Source organism: Mustela erminea, chromosome 7, assembly GCF_009829155.1.
Source record: "Mustela erminea isolate mMusErm1 chromosome 7, mMusErm1.Pri, whole genome shotgun sequence".
Taxonomy (NCBI): domain Eukaryota; kingdom Metazoa; phylum Chordata; class Mammalia; order Carnivora; family Mustelidae; genus Mustela; species Mustela erminea.
This window is the reverse complement of record NC_045620.1, coordinates 52,637,727-52,664,937: the sequence shown is the minus strand read 5'-3', so window position 1 is coordinate 52,664,937 and position 27,211 is coordinate 52,637,727. Positions and strand designations below refer to the sequence as shown.

Genomic DNA, 27,211 nt, shown 5'->3' with positions numbered 1-27,211 from the left:
GTGAGTGGATGGGTGAGTGGGTGGGTGAGTGAGTGATGGAATGGGAAAGGGAGTGAACAGATGAGTGAATGAATGAATGGATGAGTGAGTGCGTGGGTGAGTGGATGTGTGGGTAAGTGAGTGGACAGTTGCATCAGTGAATGGATGGATGAGTGAGTGAGTGGGTGGATGAGTGCTTGAGTGAATGGGCAAGGGAGTGGATGGGTGAGTGAGTGGATGGTTGAGTGCGTGAGTGAATGAGTGAGTGGATAAATGAGCAGGTGAGTGAATGAGTGAGTGGATGGATGAGTGAGTGAATGAATGGGTGAGTGAGTGAGTGAGTGATTAAGTGGATGGTTGGGTGAGTATGTGGTTGGATGAGTGAGTGAATGGATGAATGAGTGGGTGGTGGATGGATGGATGAGTAAGTAGGTGAATGAGTGAATAAGTGGTTAGATGAGTGAGTGAGTGGCTGGGTGAGTGAGTGATCAGGTGGTTGATTGAGTGGATGGATGAATGAGTGAATGGATGGATAAGTAAGTGAGTGGGTGAGTGAGTGGGTGGATGAGTGTGAGTGAGTGGATGGGTGAGTGAGTGAGTGGATGGGTGAAGGAGTGCATGGTTGGATGAATGAGTGAATGGATAGATGAATGAGTGAGTGAGGAGATGGGTGAGTGAGTGGGTGAGTCTGTGGATGAGTGGGTGAGTAAGTGGATGGGTGAAGGAGTGGATAGATGAATGAGTGAGTGGATGGGTGAATGCATGAGTGAATGGATGGGGTAAGTGAGTGAGTGAATGGGTGAGTGAATGAGTGGGTGGATGAGTGAGTGAGTGAGTGGATGGGTGAGTGAGTGGACAGATGAATGAGTGAATGGATGGGTGAGTGAATGAGTGAATGGATAAGAGGGTAAGTGGGTGAGTGAGTGAGTGAGTGGGTGTTTGAGTGTGAGTAGATGGGTGAGTGAGTGAGCAAATAGATGAGTGAGCAAGTGAGTGAGCAAATGAGTGAGCAAGTGAGTGAAGGATTGGAACTGCGTTTGAATTAGTACTAAGTACCCATGCAACATAACAGCCATTGGTGGTTGGTATTTCTGTTCCCCCTTGCCCACCTCATTTGTTCATAAACAAATGCTTCTGTTTCTACAGTGATCATTAAGCACTGCAATGAATAATTAGAGAATCGTTATTTTCTGTTCTGTTGGTCCTAGGTTGCTTATAATTCTGGTGGAAACAATAGTTTCCTTGAACTGAAAATTTAGTGAATCCTCTTTAGCTATTTTTCTGTTTTCCTTGTACAGTTTGAAGGATATACTATTTATGGACTGCAAAACAATAGATTCTAATCTGAGCTAGAGATAAAATGTAAAGGGGGCATAAAACATTTAAGAAGCATACATGAATCACAACAGAGTATTATGCAAAAGCTTTCTTGGGAAAATGTGCACATTTTGTATTTAGAAGTGGCTCAGCAATACGGCATACAGCTGATTTGTTGTAATATATAAACTTCTGGTAGTATTAAGAAAATAAATGCTACACTAAGTCTTTAGGCAAAGTCATTGGTACTTGTTTCCACCCATGAATGCAATTCTGTCTTCCTGATGTGTTGGAAATACCCCAAAACAAAGGTCAAATGTGGGATTAGAGATTAAATTTATAGAGCCCTACGCTGTATGGAACTGTGTTTTTAAGGTGAAAGCTGTTCTCCCGACGAGTTCCTTTAGGAATAAGCTGGCAGAATGAGGAAAACCCAAAAATACCAAGTAGCAAGAGAAGATGTTATCAGAATTTGTGTTAGGCAAATGTAAGGAGGAAATCGGGGGATGGTATTATCTGCAGCCCTAAAAATCACAGCCTCAAGAACCTGGAGTCAGAGACATGCAAATGTCCTGATGCCCAGGCTTTTGAAAGAGGCTATGGCTCAGGACAGGTCCCTCCCTGCCTCTGGCCTCCTGAGGGAGGAGGGTTGGTGTCAATGCTGAGAACAGCCCTCTCTGTGGAAGCCAGGCAAGGTTTCACACACCCTCTCCCTGCAGCCTGCCCTGCTGTCACAAGTGGGGTCTCATCCCCTACGGTATGGACACATAGGTAGAAAGAAGCAGCCACTTGGGCTTGCCCTTGTTGCCTGGTGTTGCTTAGGAGGTGAGCATAATTCTTGCTGTCCTTGTTGTTAGCTGGCATCCCCCTTGAAATGTTTAGTTATGTTGTTCTGGGCAGCCTTCTGCTGAGGTACCCACTGCCAGGGTACTCCTCTGCCCAGCTGTAAGCCAACGGGAAGGAGGGTCTCCGGTGCCTCTTGCCAAAAGTCCCCATTGCTCAGGTGCGTTTGTGGGCTTGAGCCATGGTCTTTGTGCTCCTGGAGCACCACAGACCCCATCTCTCTTGGGGTCAGCTGGTTGGTGCTCTGAGATTTTTAGATACAAAGACTGGAGCAGAGCCATGGTGAGAGTGAGGCCCATGCCTACGGTCACTTTTTTCTGTCCGCAGCTGAGGGCCAGCACTGGCCTCCACTGTCACTTGACTCCCCTCTTGGTGCTCAGATGTGATTTTTGTTTCCTTGTGGTCATTTTAGTCTGGATGTGCAGAGTCTGCCAAAATAACTTGCACATCGTTCTTCTCATGTAAACTGGTAATTTTCTTTTCCAAGTGTCAACTGGAAATCAAAAGTAAATTAATTTTTATTTTCCTTGGATAAGCTGTGCTCCTGAACTGACTTGTTATTATAGGAAATCGGGCTTTGAAGAAGACAAATTTATGAGTATCTATAAATTATCTTCATGTTTTTTCATGTTTGCTTTTTAGCTCTTGAACTGAGACCAGATTCATTTAGATTTTCTTCAGAAGTTGGCCACAATAAATATCCTAATAATTCCAACTCAGGAAATTCATTGTAAATCATTGTTTTTGCTGTAATCCCTTGACCTTCAGGCTTTCCCATTGAAGTCACTAATGGGACTCTCACATCTTTTATGGAGTTTGTCGATTTCCTGGGGTTGGGGAATCCTGGACTTGAAATCCAGATCACCTAACCCAATCCTGTGCATTTTTTAATGGAGTCAGGAAATCTTTTGAGGGAACCAAAAAATATGTCCCTGTAATGAAAGTTCCTGATTCACAAAGTGGCTCATTTGCAAAAAGTGTGGTGCAGCAATTTTTGAAATCAGGACACCTGGGTTCAAATCCGTTTCCTACCTATGACTGTGACGATGCTGGGCCAGCTGCTTTACTTCTCTGAGCTTCTGTTTCCTCATCTGTCAAGTGAGATGATGCCTACTTTGCCAGGTGGATGTGAAGTGGAAGTAGACCAAAGAAGAACTTGCCTAGTCGGGTGGCTGTTACTTGCAGCCGCTCCAACACTGTGCCCCCCACCACCCCGAGCAGCTGATACGTTGGCGCACAAGGGTCTCACCTGGCCTTGAAGGGCCTTAAAGAGACTGGTGGCATTACTTCAGCTTGTCTTGAAGCTGGATGCCTTTGCATCAATGACCAGGGAGGCAGTGGGGTGTGGGAGCGGAGGTGATGGCACACCAAAGTGCCTCTTTTATTCTGGGGTGAGCCATGGACGTGTGCCCTAGGCTCCAGCCCACCAGTTCACATTCTGGTCATGAGCCCTGCTGGGAGTCCTGTCCCCCATGCATGTGATGAGTGTGTGTGACACCTGCCTGAGGGAGAGGACACTAGTGTCCAGTGGACGTCCCCATCCCCACTGACTTCTGGCTCCAGGGGAATACTGTCTCAAGACTGTGCATGGGGAAGGGTCCTCAGTGGCGGAGGAGGACCTGGTTGCAGGGGTTGGTTAGTTTCTCTCCAGTTAGACTCCCCGCTGCTTCACATGATGTGACACGTTACCTGGAATCATAGCTACCTTCAGCTGTAGTACTGCTTTAATTGTTCATTTTCCCATACTGGGGATGAGGAGGCTGAGATCCAGCGACGTAGACTTGGACTGGGCTTTGCAGGGGAAGAGTGAGCAGTGGGATAAAGAGCAGGCTGAGGTCACACCCACATGCAGGTGCACAGCAAGTAAGTTTTGTTCCTTTCATTCCCAGTAGCTGGCAGGGAGCCGGGGGTGGCTTTGGAGAGCTTTAGAAGCTGCCTCCTTCCCTAGCTCCACAGCCCTTCCCCACACCTGCCAGTAGTTTCCAAGTACGTATACTCTGTAAGGAATCAGTGTTCTTGCAGGGCAGACTGAGCTCCCAGTTGACCCCCGCAGCTTCCCACCCTGCATGTCACCACCCTGCCCCTGCAAATGACAGGGATGTTTCTGGGAGCATCGCCTCTAGGACTGGTCCTGTGCAGAACCTGTCTCTTCCTGACTGGAAAGATGCAAGACAGTCAGGCTTCAGTGTTGCCTGACCCGGTCCTCTCCACGAAGCTCTTCCCTTTGCAAACACGTGCATGAGTGCCCCAGCTCCTCCATTCTGACAGACTGGCTGCTTAGGCAGTGCTGCCTCAAACCTGCCCTTTTTGGTGTACTTCTAATTTTCATAGTAGCAAACTGGGCTTTCCATTATTCCTCACAGGTAAAAATTAAAATTTTAATTAAAATTTAAAAATTAAAAATTTAATTAAAAAAATAATTGTGAAATGCAGCGTGGAACAAAAGAACTGATAAAATTATGCTAAGTGAAAGAAACCATTGTAGAAGACTGCGTATTATATTTTCCTGTTTGTGTAAAGCATCTCGAATAGGAAAACCTGTAGAGACAGAAAGTAAACTACTGGTTGCCTGGGGATTGGGGTGAATGTTGGGAGGTTACAGGGTATGGGGATTCTTTTGGGGATGAAGAAATGTTCTAGAATTGACTGTGGTCATGGTGGTACATATCTGTGACTGTACCAAAAGTCACTAAATCACCTTTTGGGTGGTTTGTGTGGTAGGTGAATATATCAATAAAGCTGTTAAAAATGAAGACAAAATAAAGATATTTTATGATAAATGAAAAAATATCTATACAACTTCATGGATGTTAGTAGAATGGACACTCATGTACTCAGCAACCAGAACTAAGTGGAGCATCACAGAGCCCAGAAGCCTCCAGGTTTGCCCCCATCCCCTGTAGGTAACCACCATCCCAGATGGTATTGATGGCAATGTGTGTCCCTTAACTCGGTATAGTTTAATTTTACCTACTGGTCAATTTCATATACATGGATTCGTGTGGTACCTATTTTGTGACTGGCTTCTAAGTACCATAGTTTAGGTACCTGTTGCAGAAGATTATTCCCATTCACTGTTCTATGTATGAATAGAACAAAGTTATGCACCCATTCTACCACCCATGGCATTTGAGTTTTTTGCAGTTGAGGGTCATAATGCTCTATGCAGACATAAACATGCTGACATTTACCTCCCAGTACACATGTGCAAGGATTTCTCCAGAAATGTCCCTAGTAGAAGAATTGCTAGGCTATAGAGTCCATGCATTTTTATCAGTGATAGATAGCACCAAAGAATTTTTTGTCAAGAAGATGGTGCCTATTTATGTTCCCAGCAGCCATGGGTTACAGTTAACATGTCTTCAGCAACACTTGGGGTATTCTCAGCTTACTAGTTTTTGCCAATCTAGTGGGTTTGAAGTGGTATGTCAGTGTGTGCATTTTCCTGATTATCGATGAGGGTGAACATCTTTTGGATGTGTCTTCCTATTTACTGCATAACAAACACCCCCAGCAATTAGAACTTTAAAATAATACCCGTTTCATTTAGCTCACAATCTTGTGTGTTGGTTGAGGGGATTAGGATAGCAGGAATGTCTGGAGACCCTTTCCATGTGGTTTCTCAATGGGCAGAAGGCTAAGCTGAGCTTCTCATGTGAGGGACAAGGGATTCTAATAAGCAGCAAGAGAGGGAAGACTCCAGTGTGCACTTTTTAAAAGATTTTTTATTTATTCATTCAACACACAGAGAGAGCAAGCACACTTAGGGGAGAGGGAGAATCAGGCTTCCCGCTGAGCGGGAAGCCCAATGTGAGGCTTGATCCCAGGACCCTGGGATCATGACCTGAGCCAAAGGCAGACGTTTAATGAACTGAGCCACCCAGGTGCCCCCAGTATTCACTTTTTGAACCCCTGCTTACATTATATTGTAATAGAGTTAGAATGAAAAAAATAAAAATAAAATACAGTTAGAATGTAATGTAGTGTTGTCTCCTTGGCCAAAACAAGTCACAGGGCTACCAAGGCTAAGTTCAGCATGGAACAGAACTTCCAAGGTCCTGGATCCAGGGAGACATGAATCCACTGGAGGACATTATTGTACTGTCCACCACAGTAGCTCTTGCCATATTTCTTTTAGGCTGTTGATCTTTTATATAGTCTGGATACTAATTCTTTGATAGTTACATGTATTGCTTTTGATCAGTAGAAGTTCTTTTAATAAATGAGGTCAATGAAATAATAACAATGGTATGTTTTCTGGGTTAAATTTGAAGAATGTTATAGTATAAAACAAATATAGAGAACCTGTTTATCTCCAAGGAGGACCTGGGATCAAACTACTAAATCTTACCAAATTTAACTTCTGCATCTGTTATAATTTCATAATTAGCTATTTTTAAAAAGGTGTCTAGATACAGATCTAGGATTTTCAGGAATTTAGAAGCCCTGGGGAAATATTACACCTGGTGTTGGTTAGATAGGATAAAAAGTCTAATCAATTACTTGGAGTAAATTTGAATAAGGGCAAATCTTTTTAAAATTCTCTTTTTAGATTTTCTACTTTAACCTTGTTTACTTAGTAATATACATTACATTCTGTGTAACTTGGTTTTCTTAAAATTATCTTTTAAGACAGTTTGATATATTAAGAAAAATACAAAGTTTCTAATATTTTGAAATATATATTGAAATATAAGAGGATGAATGTTAAGATTTAGACTTTGAGTTCTCTTCCCTATGTTTTTAAATAAGCAAAAATATCCTCACCCCAAACACAAGATAAATATTTTACCATTATAATAAAACAGACTATTTTGTCTTCACCTAGAACTTTCAAAGTGCCCAACAGAACCAGAGCTTATGTTTTCAGAGGAGTGGATGAGTGTAAACTTCCCAAATTAACTGAGTTTGATGTTTACATATGAAATGATTTCCTCACCCCATCAGTACTGGGTCTTCTTACATGTCTTCAGTTTTATCTTCTTCACAGATGACCCTCTGTTCCAGTTTTCCTGGAAATGAGAACTTTCCTGGGACATGGGTGTTAAAACTGGGGACATACCGGGCAAATCAGAGCTAGATGGTTACCCTATTCTTCACAAACTTTAGAAAACAAAACTCATACCCACATCTCTAGCCTTTAAATGTGCTTAACTTCCTCAATGTCCTTCCTTGATTATTATTCCCTCCCCCCGACACAAATCGTTTCTGCCAGAGGTAGATGTGTTCTGGAAGCAGGGCCCCAGGATGGGTTGTGTGGAGGTGGTTTGGGGAGGGTGTGTGCTGCTCTCAGGCAGTCTGGTGAAGGACTTTCCTTGTTGCCCAACACTGACATTTCCCAAACTTGCTGCTCATTTTCTCATCCAGGCAATATAGTAGCATTGCCTACATTCATGGTTTTTGTGTTAGAGCTAAGATTTTGAAGCAGCATGTTCTGATTTTTCTCACTTATTTAATAGTCTCTTGGTTTAGATGGCACCCTGGGCCGTGCTTAGAGTTTTGATAAAAATTGGTTGTATCTTGAACATTTGGAAAGGAATTTGACTGTCTGGAAAAGAGAACGTAGAACAGGTGGTTAGTAAACCACCAGGTCAAGTAGAGATCATGATTTCTCTTTTATTTAGAGGCAAATGTTTTTATATAGGTTCATTTTTAAAGATTTATAGTATGCAACTTAAGGAAATAATTATTCATGAAGTAGAGGCCAGGGAGTATATATATGAGCATTTTTTCTTATGCTGCATTCTCTTCATTCTAAAGCTGTTTAATTCCCGCCCACCCAACACACACAGCTCCTAAGTCTGCCCTTTGAAGTTATGTAGGTTGTGCACTGCACACCTCTGGGGTGGTAATGGGAGACAACTATACACATTCCAGTTAACCTAGATTTATCTTGAGAAAGGGTTGCTTTTTCTGAGTTGGACATGAATGTTCCTGGGCAAGTGGCAACCAGCATGACTGCCTCCCCGACTCTCCCAACAAAGGTACTTAATAGAAAACATGAAGGGAATAAAACTTTTCTTCTGTTTACATTTTATAACCTTCCCTACTTGCACTGTAGACCTTCATACCTCTGACCTGAGACAACTGATCAGTTTTTAACACATAGTAGCATAATGATGTGGAGCACAGAGCCAGGGGCCAGTGCCAGCTTTCTACTTGCATAATCCATAGAAGGTTACTTGGCTCTCAGTTCCCTCATCTAACCAGTGTGTTGGTTCTTTCCTCAGTGGGCTATTGGGTGGGTTAAATGAATTAATAGTGTAGAACACTTACAACTGTGAATATTGTGTTGCGTGTAAAGGCCACTAGCCTTGTTCGGCTTTGCACCTGACTTTGCTCTAATGCACACCTATGTTTAGCAGGATTGCATCTTAAACACTGGGTAATGGTGAGGGCACAGTAGAGAAGTCATGACCTGTTCCCTTGACCCCCTGAGAAGAAGGCCAGGTCAATAATCAGTTTTTTTGTCTCTTTTCTTCTGGGTTTTGCTTCTCCCTAGCTCAGTAGTTCCCCCACCTCGTGTGTGCTTGTCTGTTTATGTGCTGTTTCTCCCATGCCATGGAACCTCCTCTAGGATGGAAGCTTAGATTTCCAGAATTGGCCAGGTACATAGCAGGGGCCCAGTGGCATTTGATTTCAGCAGATGGACCGGGTTTACCCTGGGTTTGGAAGGCACTGCCTCTTTAGGGCAGTATTTTCTCTCTATGTCCTACTTCTTGTGGGGAGGCCCAAGTGGGTGGCACTCACCACATGCCCCGTTCTGGTCTCAAAATCCTGAAGAGTGCCCCACAAGGGATATTGATCATCCACAAAGGGCTCTGTAAGTATCGTTTCCATCAGAGCCGAGATGGCAATTTTGACCGGACTTGGAGTTGTGACCCAAGCAGGAGAGCAGGGTTTTCTCTAAGGAGGTGTACAAGCTCACAGTCTTCACAGGGCTAAAGAGAGGCCAGCAGAGTGTGTGTGTGTGTGTGTGTGTGTGTGCGTGCGTGTGTGTGTGTGTTTGTGCATGCGCGCGCATGTGCGCTTACACGCGCACAGGCATGTGGTTCTTTCTTTGTGGGTGGGGTTTTTCTTCCTTTCCTTGTCAAACGTAGGCCACCTGTTGAGGCCACAGAGTGGTGCATTGTCAGTGAGTCTGCCACACCAGGATCCCAGCAGGCAGCTTATCATCTACTGAATGCAGCTTGGTAAAGCTATTCAAAGAACAGAGAGCCTTGGACATACTTAATTTTGTAAAGTTTGCCGATAGCAATGGATCTCTGGGTTGTTTTCATTTTAGACATCAGTATAAATGTCGATGAGGCCATGAACACATTTAGAATCAGACAGGGGTTTGTGTCAGTGAACTAACTAGAGATCTTCAATTACAAAAGATACAAAATTAGTGAGTCTATCAAAATAACCTTGACGGTTTTTGTGAGAGATGCCGTAACCCCTACAGCTATGAAATGTCAAATGAGATATGCACCTAAGAATTTAGGCAACTTGTAAGAATGGCTGGAAACAACTTTCTGAGTCATTTTTTTAAAAGATTTATTTATTTATTTTACAGAGAGAGAGCAGGGGAAGTGGTAGAGAAAGAGGGAGAGAGAGTCCCAAGCAGACTGTGTGCTAGGCTTAGAGCCTGACACGGGAGATGAGGGACTCGATCTCATGACCCTGAGATCATGACCTGTGCTGAAAGCAAGAGTAGGACACTCAACCCACGGAGTGACCCAAGCACCCCTCTGAGTCATTTTAGGCAAAGAAACTATTTATCAGAGGAAAGGTAAAAGAACTTCGTAATAGCTTTCAGTGAGTACTGTCCACAGCTGGGGCCAGGATCCTGGCTGGGGCATGTCTTCCTGATTTAATAAATGTAACAACATAGAGCAATCTGCCTATTGTTTGTGCTTTTAACAAGTAGAAGTTTTCAGAGACATAAGCCAGCTAAATTGGTTTTTCTTTTTGCCTCTTTCATTATCCCTGTTCCTGGCCAGTGAATCAAGGCATAGGGTAGGAAGGGGAGAACATCTCTGTTTTCCTGCTGCTGCCAATGGCTTACCCTTCACCGTGAGGAAGATCTGCTGTGTGTGCTTGTGCTCTGTGTACCGTGTTTCCCCGTCACAAATATGAGCACACAGTGTGCCCTCCCGGCTTCCTCCTGAGCTGATGAATGCCTGCGGGAGAGACCCAGGCTGTTGCTTGTGCTGCTCTGGCCTCAGTGTCTTTGCAGAGCACCCACTTTCTCAGTGCACGTTCCCTTCATTGAGAATGAAAAAGTAGGCTGATATCATGGTTTGAGGAGACTGCCAGTTCCAACGAGCCCATTGTGCTACTGGTGCTAGTTCAGCATAATTCCAAGCATTTGGGAGGCTGGGGCTGCTGCAGTAGTCCTGAAGGGAGCTGCGAAGGGGTTCTGACATGCCAGCAGAATGTGATTTTAATCTCAGAGGGCTGCAGACAGTGCTCTGTCATCCCCGGGAAGAACTTCAGTGGTTCAGGTTTATGATTTATTTAAACGTGGAGGTGAAGGCTCCCTGGGTAACAGAGGAAAGTAAAGCACAGATAACTTCCAGGGACAGGTGCAGCTCTCTGGGTGTGGGTAGCCTGGGGGTCCCCCTCTCATTTGGGGGTGCTGGGACTTTGAGAGCTTTTGGAGAATTTGCTTAGAGGATTGCATCATAGTTTTTGTTGTTGCTTTTCTATCTAGTCTTCATGGCCTAAGTCTTTCTTTTTTTTTTTTAAGATTTTATTTATTTGACAGAGATCACAAGTAGGTAGAGAGGCAGGCAGAGAGAGAGGGGGAAGAGCCTCAGGGAGCCTGCTGAGCAGAGAGCCCGATGTGGGGCTCGATCCCAGGACCCTGAGACCATGACCTGAGCCGAAGGCAGAGGCTTAACCCACTGAGCCACCCAGGTACCCCTATGGCCTAAGTTTTATTTCCTAAAAAATTTTTTTTTCTCATTTTCTGCGGAGGGAGTCAAGTTTTCTTCAGTGAAAGGGAGAACTTCAAGCTATTGATGAGTGAACCACTAGAGAAAACAGCAAAGGAGGATTTTATTTCTTCATACCTTAAATGACAGAGGACAGACAGTGGCATCTCTTGTGTCCCATTACCCTGGACACCAGCTGCCAGCCTCCAACTGTATTTTTATGTGTATTCATGAAGGGAGGTGGATGGAGCCTTGTGGGTCCCAGCAGCGTCTCTAAGCTAGGAAGGCACTAAACCACCTCTGCTCTTCAAACGACTGGCCTCGAACTTCACTGCCCTTGAATCCACTTAGAATGTGCCTGTCTGCTTAGTGACAGCCCCAATGCCACTGGAATCCTGTTGTCCACTCATAGTCACTGTTCACGTCACACCCCAGAAGAGTGCCCATCGGGCCAGGAGCTTTTCATGCCCATGTGGGCACAAAGATAAGTCCTTTTTGGAGAGGCTAAATCAAGCCATTCAGCCCATCATGTGACAAGGAAATAATAAATCAACTGTTCTGCTTTTAAACTCTGTGGGCTGAAGGAAAAGAAAGAAAGGAAGCAGCCTCGTGGCCTCCCTGTCATGGCAGCTGCCCGGCATCCGTGCCATGCCTGCAGGGAAGGGCAGGGCCAGCCCCCCAGTCTGGGCCGGACCTTTCTGCTGGGAACAGTCAGGGAGGGGGCAGCTGGCGGGAGCAAGGCCAGCATCACTTTCTTCCTTGACTACTCTGGGCCAGGATGGCTCTGCCTGCCACCAGCTTCATAAAGAAGGTTCTCTCTCCTTCTGCATGTCTTGGTGTGTACTCTACGAGAGACCTGGCACATTATCCATTTCCTGAACTATACAGCTAGAGCTTCCCCTGTCTCAGTTTTCAAAAAAAGCAAGGGACCTAAGCACAGAAACCCAGGCCCAGAATATGTTTTATGTAATGGAGATGAGGATGCAGTTCAGACAAAGATGCAGACTTTACTGGAAACCCATCTTCCCAGATGAGTCCCCATAAACACCAGCATGCTACTTCCTGACACCAGCGTCCAGGCTGCCATGGACCCAATATGAAGCCCATCAGCTTGGCTTTTGTGTCAGCCAGTTCAGTTGTAACCTCTTTGGTTAGTACCACACACTGAATGCGCGCGCGCCTGCGCACACGCGCGCGCACACACACACACACACACACACACACACACACACGGGAACATGAGCACTTCCTTGTTTGCTGGCTGGGCAGCCCCGCCCTCACTGGACTGCCCAGGAATCTACTTGCCCTTGGGAAACAGGCTCCTTATCAAGACTTTCAAATTCAGGGGAAGGGAAAGACCCTGGTGCTCATTTGGCCCAACTGTTAGAAACACCAAGGAGCTGCCGGCCGGTAAGACTTTAGCGCATCAGTCTACACTTGTATAAGAATAAATTCACCTTAGTAACCCCTAGAAACCAATGCCCAGTGTCGGGATTTTGGGGAGTCTTTTGTAGGGGGTAAAATGAATATTTACGGAGGGGATCATGATAGGACTGGTCAGTATGACAACCAGTGAGGAGATTGTGTCCAGATTCTCAAGAGCAAGAAGCTGACGAATCCAGGACTGCTGAATCTAGTGAACCAGGGTTTCAGTGATGGTGCCTGGAAACTGAGAGCCCAAAGGCTTTCTGTTCTCTCTGGGGCATGGGGGAGGCTCCCTCCTGCCCTCAGCTCCCTCCTGTCTAGGCCATGCTGACTGTGGGGAGTGGCAAGGGCCGTGTGTAACTGAGGGATGCAGGCTTGGTGTCACCGGTCATCCCGTCCACAACGGGTGACCAGCGTCTCTGTGGACATGGTGGCTCCCACAGCCTGGTTTCCTGGGTTGGGATATTGAGCACACCTTGTCTGCTGCTTCTGTTGGATCCTGTTCTGATGTGGCTGGTTGCCTCCTGCTTCTGGGAGCCCCTCCCTGGCCAAGCTGTGGTAGCTGAGCTGTGACTATCAGAAGGTTCTGGTTTGTTTGAATGCAAGACTGCACACAGTGCTTTAAACCAGCACCCTGCTCTGCTGTCTGCCACTCCTACTGTGGGTGCTCCCAGGTCAGAACAGGCTCATGCCCAGGGTTGGTAGCCTGCACTGGGTGCTGGGGGTGGGGACGCGTGGGGGAAGGCCTCTGAGCCCTGACTGCCTGTGGAAAGCTGCCCTGATGGGGCTAGCTGGCTGTGCTGTATTCAACCAGAACATTCTGTTCTCGGGGTTTGCCATTAAGAACAAACTGCAGAGAGACTGTCTTTTGTTTACTGCTCTCCCTGATTCTGTCCCTCAGTTGCCCGCTATGCCCTCTCCACCTGGTGATCAAGTGAGGATGGCTCTGCGTCCACCTCTGGGTGGAGGCAGCTTTCAGAAGGGAGAGGCAGCAGGGGATCTGGTTTCCGTGTGACTTCATCACCGTTTCTGATACACACCTGCTGTCAGATCATAATTAAGAGAGGTGACATACCCGTACTGCTCAAGGGCTCCATCACAAAGTGGGTCAGGGGACTCATAAGGCTTGGTTCTTGAACAGTGTGTTTGGGCTTCTCTAGCCTCTGGGGTCTGATGGAGGATGCCGCTGGGCCCTAGGATACATCCCGGCCTGCACAGGTCCTGAGATGGTGCTGGGGCCGGCTCCAAGCCTCTGAGAGAATCCTGGCTCTGATGGCCTCTGGGGCCACCACCCAGAGCTGTACGTGTGTGTTGGGGGGAGTCTTACAAACCCATCAAGGAGGGTAGGCTGGGGTTCCTGGGACATCTTTGTTCTGGTTCTCCTGGGTGGTGTGACCCAGTGACATGCTGGCTCCAAGGACCTTGGAGAGGACAGCTCTCTGTCTGAGCTGGAATATCCGTAGTGCATGCTCTCAGAGCACTTTCTCACAATGCCCTGGAGTTACCATATTTCAGAGGCACTTTGTATAGGAGAAGTTAGTGGCAGGGAGGAGAATCTGAGCTAAATTAAAATATAATGATTTCTAGACTTGTTCTCCCTAACTACAGAAGAATTTTTTTTTGGTTTTTTTCATTTCACTTTTGCTCCATGGAGGCTTCAAATTGGTGCCTGTGGAAGGGGCTATGTTTCACAATGGGGCTCTTCTCGATGTCTCTGGCAGGGCCACGGCCTGGTTCTATGAGCTTCTAGCATCTGGGCAGTGTCCAGGCTAAGGGACAGAGGACCGTGGCCACTTAGCCAAGCCCTGTTTGTGATATGCCGTGAGGAGCAGGGACTCAGGCTAAGGTACCCATGTTTTGGGTACCCTAAGAGCTTCTCTGCTTCATTCTCTCCCCACCACAGCCCTCAGCCAGAGAGATCCTTCCCAAGTGATACCCTGAATGGTTTTTTGTTTGTTTGGTTGGTTGGTTGGTTTGGTAGAGAGATGCTTGTGGTTTTGACCCCAACCTTTTCTGAGAACAGTGGGGTTCTTTAGGGTCTTTTCATTCTAAATTCTCAGCAGATTTTTGGGAGTAAGTCCATTCCTGTGACTCTTCTGGTGGTTATTTATAAAGATATGGAGAGAATAAGGCTTTGCAACCCTGCAACCCTGTCACTTAGTCTTCGCCCTTGTGGGAAAACCATGCGAACTGTTGCCTTAAACTCCAGGGCTGGTGCTCAGTCTCTGCTGACCCTTGGCCAGGGTGCCAGGCAGAGAGAAGGAGGGGGCCTGAGGCCCTGGTCGGGGGGCTGCATGCGCCCCATTGAGGGACCCAGGCAGGGGGTCAGTGTGTTGTGGGTCCAGGTGGGATCTAGGAATGGGAAGCTGGTGGCTGAGCCAGTCCACATGCCCAGGGACTGTGGGTCATGGGCAAGTGGCATCCAGGCGGGATGGGCCCCCCACTGGCTGGCAGCTTTGCTGTTCCTCCCACAGGCTCTGGGGAGAGTGTGGGCAGCACAGAGCCCTGTGCTTCTCTGGGAAGCTGGAAAAATTAGCTCTGCTGTGTTGTCTGGGTGAGTCAGAGTGAAAAGAGCTTCTGTGGTGGGTTCTGGGCCAGTCCTGGAAGGAAGGGAGCAGGTGTCCTCCTGTTATCACGTACATTTGTCTAATGCTGTGAAGTTCAGAAAGCACTTTTAGGGAAGTTTCTTTACTCTTCTCGCTGCCCTGTGGAGCCGTGAGGGCCCTACGAGGACAGAGCTCAGGACCCAACCCCTAGGAGGCACCGCTCCCAAGTCCACGCTCTCTGGGAGCGGTGCCTCCTAGGGGTTTTTTTTTTTTTTTTTTTTTTTTTTTTTACACATCCCTTTCATTTCTTTGGGAAGAATTTCAGCCATTAATTCTTTAAATATTGTCTCTCCTCTAGTATTTTTTTTTTCCTTCTGTGGATTTTTTTTAAAAACTGCTTAATCTCTTTTTCACATTTTCCACTTTCTTCTCTCCCTGTGATGTGCTGGGAATAATTTTTTTCAGACCTATCTCTCAATTCATTCATTCTTGCTTCAGACTTCTGTTTAATCCATATGCTTTTTCATTTCAACAACTATATATTTTTCAAGATTACCTTGTAATTTTTTAGTTTATTGTTTGCTCATTTGTCACTCATTTTTTTTAAAACATATTCATACACATTTTAATTTATAATTCCTAATGTGATAACGCATACTCTTGAAGTTATTGAGGGTCCAAATTATTATTTTCTGAATCTCACTTGTGGTTTTTCTCATTTCCCCATGTTATTACTGTTCATCTTTGGAAGCTCATATCTGATTATTTCAATCTGAGAGAAAAATGTGGTCTAAACGGAGGACATTCTTTTCTCCAGGGAATATATGCATTTCCTTCTGCTCTGAGACAAATTCAGCTCTTTGGGGGGCCCCTGGCTGAATCCAAGAGTCTCAACTTTAGCTGGTCCACCTTGGGGCTGACCCACTGCTTGGCGCCCTTGAGACTCTCGAGGGTGATGACCCTGATGACCCTGATGACCCCCCGGCAGCCTCAGAGGCACCTGCGCCCCAGGGGGTGCTCACGGCTGGAGCTGAGCCGTTACCTTTCTGCCCCCCTTTGTAGATTCTCCTCCCTTTCCCTGAGCTTGAAAATGCAAAGGAAATTCTACTTTAAGCTGACTGTGAATGTTTTGTAGTGAAATGGCCCCTCAAGAGTATCTAGTCAGCCATGATTTCAGAAGCACCATGGGTCTGAATGGTGGTGGAGCAGATAGAGCTGGCTGTTGTGGGCTCAGGGGCCAGAGCCGTGGGTCAACCTCTGCACGCGCACACCCGGCTTGCCCCCGGCTCTGTGCTGTTGCTCCGAGCTCAGTATGTTCATCTGTGAAGTGGGTGCAGGGACATCCTTGCACATGAAGTGCTGGCCCACAGGAGGGGATGGTGGATGGGAATGGATGGGTCGTCAGGGCCAAAGGAAGCCGGTGGGAGAAGCTGCTGGCAGCCCTCCATGGGGTGGGGAACAGGGAGGAGGGCAGCAGCACGAGGGCTTGGCCTGGGATGGGTGATGCACTCCCAGGACCCTCGTACAGTGCCGCATGCTGCACGGGGTGGGTGTCCTATGTGGGCTCTGTTACGCAGATCTCGCAGTCACGCTTGGGAAGCAGGCTTTCATCTGCAGTGGTGTAGACAGAGGGAGAGAATCCCTGCCACGTAGAATAAGACCCTGATGAGGAAGTGATCGTCCTGTTGCTGGGGCTCAGGGAGCCTGCCTCCTTGCCTTGGGCTGATCGGTGTGTAGCAGGGGCTCTCATCAGTTGGGAAGATGGCATTTTGTTTGTTTTCACAGTAGTGGGAGCAGAGCAGTAAAACACATCGGGAAGGGTCTTCAGTGTATACACGTATGTGTATGTGCACGCATGTGTGCATACGTGTATATGCACATATGTGCATCATATGTGTGCATCGTGCCTGTCCCATGTCGGGGCGGGGGTGGACGCAACCCCCTCCTAGCCACAGCGAAGAGCTGGGAAGCACGGTGACACCCGCCGACGCTCGTCAGAGCAGGGATACTTGAGTGGAAGTGCGTAGGACTAGAAGCAGTCTTCGTCTGGCCTTTGACACTGTGTGTGCCGGTGAGCCCTACCCCGGCTGAGCAAGTCAAGGTCAGGACCCTGCTACATGCATGGGCAGGGAGCCCCTTCATACCTTCCCTTTGCTCATCACACAAGGCAGATTCCTCGTGCTTCCTTCCTTCCCTGTTTTGTTTCTAGTGCAGCGGACCCGGACTGGCCTTTTGGCTGTGTGTGCCTCCCTTACAAAGGGAGGGTTTCCCCCATGCAACCCGAGAAGGTCATGTCTGTGTATTTTGTCTTTCTGCACACTGACTGAAGTCTGGGCCATGTCACACAGACCTTTACCACCCCAGAAAGTGGTTGGGGAAGGGGAAAGTCGCTCTATTGCATCTTTAATATTTCCGGGGGAGGCAGGTGAGTGATCCCTAGGCTGCAACAGGGGAAGGAGCCCAGCTCCAGCCAGCAAGCACTCTGTCTGAGGGCTGGGTTCAGGGTGTGGTAGAATAGGGACTCCGAACAGAACGAGGATGCTGTATTTCCCTGGCGAGTACTGTGGGATAAGAAATAAGCGAAAACAGAGCTCCAAGCTCTGATCATTCCATCTGTAAGCTGTTTGGGCAGCACTCTAATTTGTCATGATCTCTTCCTCCGTTGAGTACCAGTGACACTCACTTATCTGTCCGTCCACTTGCCTGTGGACTATCTGCCCTTGTAACCTCTGTGTTGTTTACTCCAACACTGTCTGAAGTTCTCAAGTATTTGCCTGTTTCTTCTCTAGATTTTAGTTGCTTTGAAGGCAAAGAGCCTGTGGCCCTTTGCATGTTGAGATTCCACCAAACACTACTGTGGCTCTGTCATTGCTCTGCCTGCAGAGGATGAGAAATCCCCTTTTATAAAAGCACGTGTTACTTTGTACATTTAGTAGTTGCTAGTCTTGTTGATGGGACGTATTTAAAGTGAAGCTCACTCAGAATCAGTGTGCACAGTCGGCATTCCTAGGTCTTGCTCATGGACTCATTCAGTGTCTGGGAGCTAGAAGAACCTGGAGGCCAGCCCCTCCAACCCTTCACTGGCCGTGGAGAAACCAAGGCCCTGGAATACTGCCCAGTCTGTACTTTCTTTGTTATATTCTCTGTTGACACAAGAGACATTCTGATGCATTAAGTATGGTGTGCATTAAAAATCCTTCAGCGGATATGCAGCATTTGACTCTATTAGATGAGGAGAATAGGCCATAGTGGTCTAAAAACCAGATCCCCTAGCAGGACAGTGTGGCCAAAGCAGGAGGCCAGCCAGGGACCTGCTCTGCCAGCTAACAAGAATGCATGGACCCAAGGAGCCTCTGGATCTTGGTGCGGGAAAGGCCAGAGTGCTGAGGTCTTTCCCACTGAGGTTATAGTTGCATTTTTTAAAAAAATCTTATTTAAAGAAGACCATCTTAAGATTCTGCATCTAGATATCTGAGGCTTGAATGCTTGCTGGGAAACCACTTGGCTGATTGGTTTTGTAGATGTGAGGGATCAGTGTCCCAGGTGACCATCATCAGAAGCACTAGACAGACAGTATAATGAGGACCAGGAGCTCCTTACAGTGCCCGGAGCAGCCTGGCCTGATCGCCTAGCTCGGAGGTCAGAAGCAGCCTCTCATGGCACTCCACTCTCTGCAGACAGGTAAAGCTATCCAGGCCCTTCCCTTGCAGCCTGGGATCTGAGGCTGATTCATGCCTCATCCCTGCAGAGATTTATTTGTAAAGAGTAATTAAGTGGCTGGAATATGGAGGTTTTTAAAAAAGCCTCTTTTGAAAAAAGCCTCTTGTGGGTTAGGGTGCTAAAGCATGGAGAGAGTCATGCTCTACTTTTTTTTTTTTTTTTTTCTTTTTTTTCCATGAGGAGCCAGGCAGACACTTTGCTCAGGATTTTCACTGCTTGAGCAAAGTTGATTGATAGACTTAGTTCATTCTCCCTGGAAAGTCTCCCAGAGAGGAGAAGAGGCTGTGAGCTGGACCATGTCAGGCCCTGCTCGGGAGCATTTACGAGCCTCACATGGTCTGTGAGTACTTCTAGTCTACCTGGACACGGTATCTCCTGAGTCTGTGAGTGCTCCCCTCCTAACTCAGCATGGCATCCCTGAGTCTGTCAGTGCTCCCCACTACCTGGACACGGTATCTCCTGAGTCTGTGAGTGCTCCCCTCCTAACTCAACATGGCCATCCCTGAGTCTGTGAGTGCTCCCCACTACCTCGACATGGCATCTGCTGAGTCTGTGAGTGCTCCCCTCCTAACTCAGCATGGCCATCCCTGAGTCTGTGAGTGCTCCGAGCCTATCTCGACATGACAGCTCCTGAGTCCATGCGTGCCCTCCATCTCCCTCAACATGATTGCCGTGTGTCCCACTAGACTTCCCAGTGATGAGGTTGCCCACACTGTAGAGTAAGCAGTTAAGTATATCAGTAGACCCAGATGACCTTTCAGAGGCTCAATTTTTATATATGAATCTATGTATTTTTAAGAGTTAACTTGGTATTAGAATGCCTCAAGGAAAAGCCCACATAGACTCTAGAAACCAGAGAAAGAACTAGAGTTTTTTAGCCAAGGATGGCTTTGACATACTAAAAAATGTGTTTTTGACCCAGTGGTGACATACCTTCCAAGAGGCCCCATCCTGTTGAGTGGACTGTTGTTCCTGCTTCCTGGGACAACTCAGGTCAGGTCCCCCCTGAAGCAGAGAGAAGATTCCCCAGGAAAGAGGAGTTTACTGCTCCCCCCCCAACTCTAAAACCAGTACTCCTTGGGCTGCAGGCAGATTGCCTCTGTAGTCTTTCTGGCAGTAACTAGAAGTCTAGCACTCAGCTCTGCTCTCCCCCAACCCAGCAGCACATGCAGAGACAAGGAAACCGGTCTGAGTGCGTGTGGAGCATGTGGCAGACCCTGGCCCCTTAGCCGCAGGACGTGATGCCATCTGGTGTGGGTTTTAGACCTGCTTCACTTCCCCTCCAGCCTCCTCACCTGACCCATTTCTCTTGTCTGTCTGGGTTGCCCATGGCCAGTCTGCTGCATGCTAAGAGCTAACAGGTCCAGAGACAGTGCTACAGTAGCTCCCTGGGTGATTCCTAGACTTCACTGGGGTTCCCTCCCTGCTGACGTTTGGGGAACAGTCTGTGCTCTGGTGTGTGGCATGGCCACCCAGCCCAGATCCAGAAACTTGTAGGTGTGTATACCCAAGCCCACTGCACTTAAGAGCAAAAGCAGAAAAACACCCACAAGCCTGATTTCCACCTGTTAGATGCCAAGGTCCCGCTGTGGGGAGGCACAGGAAGCTGATGCTGATGACAGTGGTGTCTGTGGTCTTTGGGTCCATGCACAGCATGGATCTAGGCAGTCTCCTTTGTGAAGCGGCTCAGAGGTTGCTGACCCCTTCTGCAGGCACGCTGAGGCCTGGGGAGGGGGCATCCCTGCTCAACACCGGCAAGTCGGCAAGTTGCGGTCTCTGACTTCAGAGAGTTCGTGTTTTCTCTGGAAGTGGTTGTGGCTGTCCCATGGGAGCCTTCACTTCTCTTTCCCAGGACATCAGGGCCCCTACTGCTGCCCTGGGAAAGCTGCTGCAGAGATCGCTGAGGGCCCAGACCAGCCACCGTGTGGTGCAGCAGAATGGCCCTCCCCTCCACCCGTCCCTCCCAGGTGCCATCTTGTGCTGGTGCCCATGGCGGCCTTGTCCTCACGCAGTGTCCCCAGGTCAGTGAGAGAGGACACCAGCAGGCCTGGGGGTCTTGCACTGGTGCGTGGTGGTTGCCACAGGCCCTGGCATTCCAGCTGTCACCTGCTTGGAATTCTGAGTGGAGTTTTCGGCAGTTGTTGTCAGGAAAAACTCACTTAAAGTAGATTAATCCTAGGTGTTGTTTCCCCAGTCCTTTGGTGCAGGCAGAAAGTCTGGAAGTCACCCCAGTGGCTTGCTGGTGGATGCTCCGCAGGCTTTCCATAGCTGCACCGTCTCTGGAGTAGCCGGGAGGGACAAAGGCCAGTGCCTACACTATGGGACCCATGTGTCACAGCTTATGCCTATGTCTTCCTCCTCCCTTCCTCGGCATCACAGAAATCATCAGACCTGGGCAGACATACAGACATCACACACCACACACATGTATACACACCACACACACAACACAACACACACACACACACACATGTATGCACACACACACACACACCACACACCACAAACACATCGCACACACATATATACACCACACAAATACACACCACATATCCCACATTCACATACCAAACACAGCCCATCACACACGTGACACACACACACGGCATACATGTATGCACACGCCACACACATCTCATACCACCACACACACTACATATACCACACACATACCACATGCACATATACACACCACACACACATATATACACCACACATATACATACCACATATCCCATATTCACATATCCCACATTCACATATTACACACAGCCCATCATACACATCACACACACACACACACACACCACATGCAGCCACACACTACACGCATCACACCACACACATGTATACACGCAACACATACACACTATACACTGCCATGCACAAATACACACCACACACATATGCACCACATATCACACATTCACGTATCACACATAGACCATCACACACACCATACACACACACCACACATATTCCCATACAACACACAGCCCACCACACACATCACTTTGTCCAGTGCCCTGTCACTAACTAGCTGTCACTCGACGAATCCCCCTTGCTATGTTCTGCTCCCTGGAGCTCAGGGGCCTGAGTTGCCATCAGAACCCCTAGGCCTTCACGGTTAGAGCTGTGCCTCCCTTCATCATTTCTTCAGCATCAGTGTCACTGTTGGGCGAGGACCTGTCCTGGGACAGTGGGCGGTGAGCATGGGAGGGGACAGTTTGCTGTGGGAGAAGGATGGACCTCCTGGGCAGAGGTCATGGCCAGCCCATGGAGCCTCTGCATGAGGGACCTGGGGTCTAAAGAGCATCCCTCGGCCGCCCCCACCCCACATGACCACAGCCACCCAGCGTCCATTCTAGCCCTTCCTTCCTCTTCCCTCTCCCCAGTGGGGATGGGCTTGATGAACCTCTAACTGCCCACCCTGCCATTGTCTCAGCCGCTGAGGAGGAAGGAGCTGCACGGCACCCACCATGGCACCAATGGGCCTTGCCAGAAGCCCTGAGACAGACTTCCTTGCTCAAATCGAAACCCTTTGATTTGGTGGATGCTCACGTCACTGAGACTGAAGCTTTCTGCTAGCCAGGGACACTGGTTGTTCACACTTCACCTGGGGCTTTACTTAGCCCGGGGAGAAATTACAGCTGTAGCTTCCCGAGCCTGAGACCAGGAAGCCTGGTGCCTCTCCCTCAGGCTCGTACACTTAGTTGATGCCCAGTAAGTAAACAATGGGTAAATTTGTTGAATGAATGAAGTCCTAAGGTCAGTGCTATACTTTGTTACAAGCTCTCAAGGGAGGATTTAGAACCCAGGTACCTTTCTCAGCCTCACCAGCTCAGCACTTGCACTATTACCTCACTTTATGGAGGAGAAACTGAGGCACAGGGAGGTTGAGAAGCTTGCTGAGAGCCCTAGAGCCTGGCCTTCAGCCACCCAAACTTACCCAGTCTCGGGTTTCTAGAATGCGTAGTCTCTCCACTTCCCATTCAGCAGTGTATTTCCAAACATCTCAGACTCCCTTCCTGGCAAAATTCTTCTTGTAAGAAAGCCGAGGGCTTTTGTGAGGGGCGGTACATCATGGAGAGTCTCATATTTTGTACGCGAGGTGCCTCTGTTTGGGGAGTACACAGCAATAAGTCCTGTCCCCTGAAGAGGAGTCTGGCTGCTTGGACTCTGGCTCCTATGGCTTTTTGAAATGGCGTGGCTGTGTTTTCTTGTTACTGAAAAGCAAGAGTTAAGAAGACCGTGAGAATTACTGGTGGGGAAGAAGGCATGCAAAGGGGCTACACATTAGGATTTAAAGTGCCCAAGCAGAAAGAAGCCAGGACAAGGACCGATGGCAGTTTGCAGATGTGCTCACCACCTGCTGAAAATGACTTAAAAAGCAAACAAAAGACAACAAAATGGGGAGAAAAGTGGACCTTTCCTAATTACTCTTTCTATTCACATAATTAAAATCTCCCTAAGTGAGAGGGTGGAAGCAGACACTGTAATTCTAAATGTCAGCCAGATATTCTTGTTCAGCCCCTGGTACCCTGTACCTTGCAATGGCAGAGATGTCACAGCATGGGAGGGACAGGACTCCACCCCCAAGGATTCAGGTCCTTTGTCTGTGGAATGAGAGGCTATTTTGCCAGTGGCCTGGCCTAGGGTCCCGGAAAGGCTAGATCCCATTAAAGGTGGGAGTGGGGAGCTCCCCGCTCCCTGGTGATGCTCGGGGTGCTAGGGAAGCCTGCTTTTGCTCTAGTGAGACGGCTGACCTTGACAAAGACTGTTTCTTGGCTTCAGGTTGAATTTATAGCCACATGTGATCTGATTATAGTCAGGGGTTCTGATGAGCAGTTGTGGGTTTTTTTATTAATAAAAATGAAAAATTACTTAATACAAGAGATTGATGCATAGAAGCTTTAGTGTGTGGTATCTGGAGGGCAATGAGGAGTATCAGGAGGGGGATGATGGGGTGGAAGCCATGCAGCTGGGCCACAGTTCTCTCCCAGTCCCAGATGTGTTCGGCACTGAAATATTCATGGGTATTAAAAAAAACAAAAAGTAGAAATGACCTGCTGAGTCCTGAAAAAATTCTTAGGAGTGCAGAAGTATGCTTTTGCGTGTGTGTATGTGTGTACGTGCCTGTGTGTGCATGTGTCACAGGAGATCCTTCTAGTGCGTCAGACCAGATGCTGCCTGAAGCCGGAGCATCCTCTGACTTGAGGAGACTTGTTCCCAACTATAGGACATGACAAGGGACACCTACATTTGGGAATGCTTCCCCAGAGGCATCTTTAACCTGTCCTTCCTTACTGTCTCCAGCTCCGGTCCCTCTCCCGAATCGAGTGAGGCCCTAAGCCACTTGCAGCAGGCAGGGTGCCTATGTGCCTGACATCGATCGGTGCTGCTTAAATGCGTGGCTCCAGGTGGGGCCACACACAGCCTCTGAGCCCTTCACACTTAAAAAGGTAGCTTTTCAGGCATTTCCTTCCCTTGGTCAGTGAGTGGTGGTGTGGCCTGAAGCCTGCTTTATTAACAACATACCAACACCAAAAGTAGAATGGACTACTGAGTTACAGTTTACCTGATTAAAAAAAATAACTAGAAAGAATAGTGAGTATGTGAGCATGCGTGAGAGGCACGATGAGCCTTATCCCACGTTATTTAATCATTCTCCAGGTATTCAGAGCTACAGACCAATGCTGCAGGTAGCCTCTCTTCTAAGAGCAAGAGTGATAGCACTGAGTGGTAGAGGCTACTAGGAGTAATGCAATTTGTTTACAAATGTGTGTAAGCCGCAACTTTTAATTTGCAAAACAACAAAATATTTCTAGGACTTAAAAATAAAATCATACTGTCTATAGAGAGACATGGATAAAAGCCTTGATCAATATTTTTTCCAGTTTTAGTGAGATATATATAACATTGTATATGTTTAAGATATACACTGTAACGATTTGGCATATATATAGATTGTGAAATGACTATCTTAGTAAGTTTAGTTAAGGTTCATCACCTCAAATGGTTACAATTTCTTTTCCCTTGTGATGACTTTTAAGATCTACCCTTTTAGCAATAGTATTGATTAGTATTGAAATCTATTATTATGAAAGCATCCTGACAGTAATCTGCCAGCAAGGTGCTTGCACTATTCCCTGTATATACTGCGATTTGTTGTTTTTTTGAGGAGTCTCCCTCCCTCGTAATCGGAAATATGCATCAAGGCAAACAAAGGAAGCAGTCTTCCTGTTAGATATATGGGAGGGGGTCCTCCATTAGGGAAGAGGGCAAGATCCAAACACAAACATGACCAACTGTCAGAAAGCCTGACAAACCCAAAAGTTAAAAACTGTGTGTCTTGTAAAAGTTTGGAGTGTGCAGAGGGAAGAAACAGAGGACCAAAAAAGAGGTGATCACTGCCCCCACTGGAGGATACCTTTTGCTGCTGGGCTTTTCCTGATGAAGACAGAATCTGTGTTTCCAAGAGAACAATGAGAAATCTGACGTTTGTGCTTTCTGCTTTTGAGTATCTTTGCTCCCTGTTAGCAGAACCCTGTTCCTCTGGCTTTCCGGGCTGGCTGCCACTGAGGTGGAGCTGGACAGTGAAGGGGAGGATGGGGAGGAAGCAAATGGGGAGCAGCTGAAGGGTCAGCTCGAGGGGGAAGAACTTCCTTTGGGATTTATTCCCTCTTGCTGACTTTTACAGTGTTAAAAAAGATCGAGGAAGAGTAGCAGGCTGGGAGAGATCCATCTTCCCCAAATAGTTTTTATATGGAATTGAGATTCCTGAGTCCTGATGGTTGAAATGCTTTTTTGTTGTTGTTGTTGTTTTCTTTTCTTTTCCTTTTTTATTTTTTTCCTCTTGGTTATTTTTGCTTTTGTTGTCTTTGCCTTTGGTGTCAAATCTAAAAACTCATTGCCAAGACTGATGTCAAGGAGCTTTACCCCATATGTTTTCTTCTAGGAGTTTTATGGTGTCCTGTCTCCCAGGTAGGGCTTGAATCCATTCTGAATTTATTTCTGTGTATGGTGTAAAGAAGTGGTCAAGTTTCATTCTTTTGCCTGTGGCTGTCCAGTTTTCCCGGCACCATTGATTGGAGAGACTGTCCTTTCCCCATTGCATGTTCTTGTCTTTGTTGTAAATTAACTGACCCTATTTTGGTGGGTTTATTTCTGGGCTCACTGTTCTTTTCCACTGATGTATGTGTCTGTTTTTATACCAATACTGTACTGTTTTGATTACTATAGCTTTGTAATACAGTTTGAAGTCGGGAAATGCGATGCCTCTAGCTTTCTTCTTTTGTCAAGATTGCCTTGGCTATTTGAGGTCTTTTATGGTTCTATATATTTTAGGATTGTTCTTTTTCTATGAAAATTCCATTGAATTTTGATAAGGATTGGGTTCAGTCTGTGGATTGCTTTGGGTTGTATAGACATTTTAACAACATTAATTTTTCCAATCCATGAGCATGACATGTTTTTCCATTTACTTGTGCCCTCTTCAGTTCCTTTTGTCAATGTCTCAGAGTTTTCAGTATCCAGAAGTTTTATCTCCTTGGTTAAATTTATTCCAAGATATTTTATTATTTTTGATGCAATTGTGAATGGGACTGGTTTGTTTGTTTTTTTTCTCCCTTTCTTGGGGGAGGGACAGATGTCCAATGAGGACTTCTCAACCCATAAAATATGCTATGATAGTGATGATACTTAATAAGCAGCCTGTCTTCAGGTAATAGTTCTGTTTTCTTTTTACCTCCATGATGCTAATACCTGACATAAACACATGGCAGAGGAGCCATATTTGCGACTTTGAAGTAAGCAGGCTTTTGGAAGCATGTGCCTCAGAGGCAGGCCGGAGGGATCAAAGGCAGTGGGTTCTCTTTAACTTCTGTTTTGGGAAGGGGACTAGGGATGGAATCAGATTCCTGAGGTCTCATTCATAATTTTTTGAAAGTGATATAGAGTGACTGTCACCAAATCAAGAATGATGGCAGCAAATCAGATAACCTTGCCACTCTCTCCCTGGGGAGAACAGAGGGATAGCCTTCAACAAAATAGTGATGTGTCTTCATTGCTGTAACACATCATTCTGGGGTTTTGTTTTTGGGTGGCTATGCTCTATGATTTCCTTTTGTTAACCCTTGGAAAAGCCACCTCCCCTTTCTTTGGTTTTTCAGCACCAGAGAAATATAGTTGCAAAAATACTTGCACATTTTAGGAACTGGGACCAAGACTCAAGAAAACTCATCTGGTTAAGTACCACTGTCCCATGGCAAGAAAGCAAAATGTAACTAGGAGCTAATAAGCCAGCTGTACAGAGAATTCTTGGCAGTACAGAAAAGTAATGAAGCACTAGAGAAGAGAATGTGATGAAATACTTCATAGATTACAAATCGGAGTGCCTAAAAGACCAGATCTGCCCAATACTGAATGAAGCAAGCACTGTGAGCACAGCATTTTTTCCCC

The 27,211-nt window shown here is 47.0% G+C and overlaps 1 protein-coding gene across 2 annotated transcripts in view; it reads left to right on the top strand.

The window, feature by feature from the left end:
- Positions 1-27,211, top strand: part of SH3RF3 (SH3 domain containing ring finger 3) — a 367,326-nt gene that overhangs the window by 114,704 nt on the left and 225,411 nt on the right. The gene's annotated exons all lie outside the window — the stretch shown is intronic.